Source organism: Dermacentor variabilis, chromosome 9 (genome assembly GCF_050947875.1).
Source record: "Dermacentor variabilis isolate Ectoservices chromosome 9, ASM5094787v1, whole genome shotgun sequence".
Classification (NCBI taxonomy): Eukaryota; Metazoa; Arthropoda; class Arachnida; order Ixodida; family Ixodidae; genus Dermacentor; species Dermacentor variabilis.
Genome location: NC_134576.1, coordinates 3,225,559 through 3,231,088, shown reverse-complemented (window position 1 = coordinate 3,231,088; position 5,530 = coordinate 3,225,559). Strand labels below are relative to the sequence as shown.

The window sequence follows — 5,530 nt, the reverse complement described above, 5'->3', positions numbered from 1 at the left end:
CTAAGAATAGGACACACATTTGGCACACATAACTTTTTACTCACGCGAAATGAGCCTCCAACCTGTGGTACATGCGGGGAGAGGCTGACCGTCCTCCACGTCCTTCTGGACTGTCGGGAAGCCGAATCTGAAAGAAACATTTTCCCTTAGCATACCGGCAGCACAACCCCCTTCATCCTGTTATGTTACTCGGTGCGGAACCGCTCTTTGATACCGACGCTGTCCTAGGTTTGCTGAAAGAAGTTGTGCTACATGGTATTAGCCCCATTAGTTCGTAGCGCCTCCTCTCTTCAGAGGATGCCGCTGTGATAATTATCTTGAATAGCACATGCCTCTAGGCCCTTGTGTTTCAAGGGCTCTGGCGAGGCAGTAGTGCTCTAAGCAATTTAGCATCTCGCATATTTTATATAATGCATCATTTTTTCTTAATGCATTTTAGTGATCATAGTACACATCATTAATCATTGCCATAATTTTATTACGTGTACATTTTATGCAATTTACACCAACACTTTTAGGCCTCTTTACAGCCACATCACATTAAATTCACAGAAACCATCAGACCACTACATATTCATTACCACTAGCATGGCGCTCTTTGGCCATGCTAGTATATTCTAGGCTATACTGCCTAGAATATACTGGCTAGTGTGCTCAGCGCGAGCGGCGCGGTGGCCCCAGAGGTGATGCCTGCCGGCGGCGGCCGCATGGCGGCGCTGTGGTGCGAGAGGGTGTCGGGTGAGCGGGCGCAGCGAGGCGAGACGGTTTGACGCCGCGCTCCTCAGAGTTGGAAAGTGTCCTGCGCGTAGCTTCGGCTCCCGTTTAATACATAGCATTACATCTATTTCAGGAACTTGGGAATACTGTAACGTTTTAGCCTGCTTCGTACGGATTTCCGGAGCTTCAACGCTCAGTGTAAACGCACATGCGAGCGCCAACGGTTGGTGGAATCCAAACAAAAAAAACACAAGTTTAACAAAACACAGATTTGGTTTAATGGAGCGAATACAGCATTTTTAATCAAAGGGGCCAGTGCGAGTGGAGGGTAATGCTTTTTGGCGAACACAAGCTGCGAAAGCGCGTGTATTCAATTGCAGTGCCGCAGCTTTAGAAGTTTTAGTCTCTCTCGCTGTCCGTCTCGTTCCTTGTTAAGGCCCTTGACAAAGAATCTAAATCTCAATAGAACATAGAACTTTAATACAGCTGACAGTGTTTGCTTCTGATGCTCGGGGCAACCAAGAGTTGGAAACGTTAGGGAATGTAAAAGGCTGGCAAACTCAGGTAAGCTTTCCATGTGCAACTTGTTCTTGCTCAAAAATGATGTAAAGCTATCTTCCATGAGCTTTACAACACTCGATAAAGCTTGACTTGGATAAATGAGCCCGCCGTTGTCAAAGTGGGTAGTGAAATATGCATCCGCATTTGCGTTTGCTTCAGCATTGCTTATGCAAAGCTGAGCAGCACAACTAATGTAAGCTGTTTTTGCAATAATTTTTCTCGCCACATAGCCCGCTACATAGTAAAGTAGGGCGCTGTTGCTGTTTTTTTCTGTGTATCCTGTATGGTCACTTTCTGCCACTAGAGTGTCAATTATATCCTCGGCCTCATCGACCCTTCCTCCGTGCATCAAGCTGTCCATAGAATCTAAAACATCTTTAACAGATGTCTTATTGGTGTCGGTTGGTTTCAGCAGTGCTTGGACAACATTCCGGGAGCAGTTGCCTCCTCGTGGCGACTTGGAAAGGTTGTAAAACGCCATCAAATTGACAGTCACCAGGAACTGTGAGACAGTTGGGTGATCGTTACCTCCCGACGATTGTCTAATGGTCCCAAAGAGGTTTTCTAATTTGTCTTGGCTTAAACGGGATGTTAATATATACTTGAAACCCACATTGGTGCTTAGGTAGGAAAGCAAGCCTAGAGTGCTCGTTATTGTCACTCTTAACCCAGCAGCTGTACTTTTAGATAGAAAACCGCCTCCAGCTGGTTTAGCATGTTCTTCCCACTTGTCCAGATATCCTAAAAAGTCTTCCAAGAAACGCATGTCCGGGCTGTCTAGCTTAAGTGCACAGTTGGTTACTCTAGAGGTCATTACTCGTATCAAACGATTGATTAGCTTGACAAAGTCTTCTGTTGGTTGCACCCGAGTGTATATAGTCTTCACATGCCGGCAGTGTAGAAAAAGCCCCTTAATTACCTCATCTCCAAAAAGTTGAAATGCGAGGTCAACCTTCATCTTTTCAAAATTATTGAGTCTTATGTGCGCATCTGTTATTTTGGACATTGCCTTAAGGGTCACATTTTCATGGTCCGCATTTAAAGCAGCTTGAATGATCCCGATATGAACATGGCCACTGGGCGTGAGGTGCCCTTTGGAAACGAATGCATTACGGACATTCTTAATTAAATGCGGAAAATCTGACACAAAAAACAGTTTCCTGTTCGTGTCCACTGGGTGCTTAGCGCTGCACTTGACATGGCCAGCTGATGCTATGGAAGGATTACAGAATGCCAATTAGTTCAGATCTAAACACTACAAACGACTATGTTCTACATGCTATCGTAAAGTAGCTCCAACGTAATGTTAAAACTATGTGACATTCAACAGGCACAAAACAATTGAAGGTTATTCACCGATATGCTTTTTACAGCAGTGGATTATAATTGCATTGTCATAATCCTACCTTGGATTCCAAAACGTCGCCACATGCTTCGATTCCAACTCGCACCATCACAGGTAACTGAGTCGACGTACAAGCCAGCTTGTTCAGAGAGCACAATAATCTCCAAAATTATCTTGGCTAATGTATGTGCTTTGACATTTCCTCTTGAAGCAAAGACACCAAGTATTTGTGTCCAGTTGCCTAGAAAAAGAAGAGTTTGGCGTGAAGCAAAGCTATTCCTGATAGCATCACTTTTTACAGTGCATTGTGGAAACACAACTTACCAGTGAACGGTTGAAACAATACAATCATTCCGTGGTTGGCCAAAACTCCCTTGCTTTCGTCAGGTGTGTGGTCACCGAGGTCGACAAAGCCTTCGAGCTCACCTGAACTGCAAAACAAACACAACGGGCGCTTTTAAACTTATGCAAAACATAGCTTATTGGATGTCATCCTAGCTGCATTAACGTATAAGACAACTCACCCGATGACTTTACATTCAGGTTTTCTGACAACTTGATCTCGTCGATGACGAGGCCTTCATGGCAGCTGAATGTGTCCATGTTTTTAGTCTTCTCACGCAAAGCTGTGAATATATTTGCGTTGAGGCCAAAACCACCCTTAAAACGCTGAAGGTATTTTTGCAAACAACGGCGTCCAGGCAGAATCATTATTTCTTCTCGTCTTAGGTGCTCGTGAAGCTGTGGGCTTCGCATCCTCATCAGCAGGCACTCGACAATCCACTCGTCATCGTATTTCATGCCTCTAGTTGATTTCCTCCTAGCAGCAAGAAAACAGTTCTTCACCGCCAGCTGCTGCTTGCGAGGTAGTGCTTGGATTCTCCTCAAATTCCTGTTCACTTAGTGCTTCGTTGCGTTCTTTCATCTGGGAAATTTGTGCTTGTGCCATGGTAAGCCTCCTTCGTGTTCTGGCCAAATTGCGAATTATGTTTTTAGACTTTTTCTTTTCATCGCATGCACTTTTTTTCTTTGTTCTGCGCATTTGATTTTGTGCAAGCTTGCGTTGACATTTGCAGTGCACACATGATTCCCCTCTGGATGGAGTTGTGAGGAGGCACCTCTCGGCAAAATACATATCCCGGTATGAAGCATACTTTTTTGAGGTAGGCTTCATACCGCAGCCACCACATAGGTATTTCAAATTAACATTTCCAATCAAAGATTCCGCCTCATTCAGTGTCCTTACAGCTTTCTTGCCCTCCTCTCGGCCTCTCAAATAAACAGTGGCCACGACCAAGCCTTCGTCAGCTGAAGGGTTTCCAAACCTGACCATTCTTTCCATGAACAAACTTGAAAAATTATTTGCGTGTGCTTCGCAGCAAGCATAAGCTAGGCTGTCGTCCACTGTAGGTATCCGCAACCATGTAGCCGGAATGAGAATGTTCTCAAATTGATGACGGCCTCCGTGGTGGTTAGATGTCTGTAGTGTTGCAGAGTCGCTCACAGTGCCCGCTTCACTGGAACCGGAGCAGTCGTTGCAGTCTTGGAAGCCTGCTTCGAGAGAACAGGAGGCCTCGTTGATTTACGAGCCCGGTTTGCCGAGTCCAGTCTCTGTATCCCGCTTATGGCGTTTACGACCTGGTTGCTGCTCGCATAAGTTTCTTTCCTTCCTTTTTGGTGCCGTCTTGGGTACAAGGTGTGGAGGGTAGTTCTCAAAAACAGTCGGGACAGCATCGGACTTTAGACGGGGTTTCTCTCGGAGAATCTCATTAAGAACGCCGTTGACTGTTACCTTGAACGACCGCTCGATGCAGGTGTCTTCGAAGTGTTTTTCGCACAACACAGCTAACAGCGTCAACTTTCTGTCCCCTCTTTTGATTTTCCTTTCCCACTCCGCGAGGCTCGCAGGGTCGTTTAGAGCAGTGAACATCGAGACACGCTCTTTGTTCCACTTGTAAACACTCGGACAAAGCGGCACGAAACACGTCTTTTGCTTGCACTGCCGCTTTGCCTTTGACATCGTGCTGCACCACTAGCATTTGTTTCGTGAACTTACGAAACTTCGCGCTTGAAGACACAGCAGCCACAAGACACGCACAGAAGTAGGAAGGCCGCAAAACAACCACTAAAGAAACACGCGGAAATCTCACACACGCGCCAAAACCGACGGCGACCAGTCTGCGCAGCGAGCGGAGCTGCGACTGTGGCACCCACCCAACGAACAGCGCCCTCTATTGACAGTAGCGGGCAGGCATCACGGAAGGAGCCACCCTCTCGCATAGTGCGGGGCGCGAGCTGAGCACACTAGCCAGTATATTCTAGGCACTATACTTCTGCCATTAAACCTCAAACATCATCATGTCAGTGGAAGCTGTCATGGAGAGCGCGTTCTGCTGCTCTCCATGCCGATCCGGCTCTACTGGAACGGTCGCCGTTTGATGTGCCCGACTTGAAGAGTCTCCTCAGTTCTTGCCTGGGCAACACCTACTTCTGTTTCGATAAGGCCATCAAGATGCAAGTCCACAACACACTAATGGGTGCCTCAGCCTCAGTGACCAATGCGAATCTGACAATGGAGTGGCTGGAAAGTCGCGCTCTCGCTTCTTTTAGTTCATCACGAAGAATCTTTCTACGCTACGTTGACGATTGTTTTTGCATGATAAAGCGCTGTGCTTTGGAAGCTTTACCATGCAATAAACAATCAAGTACACATAACGTATTTATACAAATCTAGACTGATAGATTTTTTTCAAATAAATCAAATGCTAAACTTTAGGATTGGCTTAGATTCGAGGATTTTTAAAAAACGAGCCAAGTGGCAATTTAAGATGATAAATATGGTGCATAGCTAGCGTCATCCAGGAAAGTCAGTATCGCAGCCGCTATTAGCCGCACCAGTAGCCAACT

The 5,530-nt window shown here is 46.1% G+C and overlaps 1 pseudogene; it reads right to left on the bottom strand.

Moving 5' to 3' along the window:
* Positions 1-1,087: 1,087 nt before the first annotated feature.
* On the bottom strand, positions 1,088-4,643 carry LOC142557930 (uncharacterized; annotated as a pseudogene).
* Between the last annotated feature and the right edge of the window lie 887 nt (positions 4,644-5,530).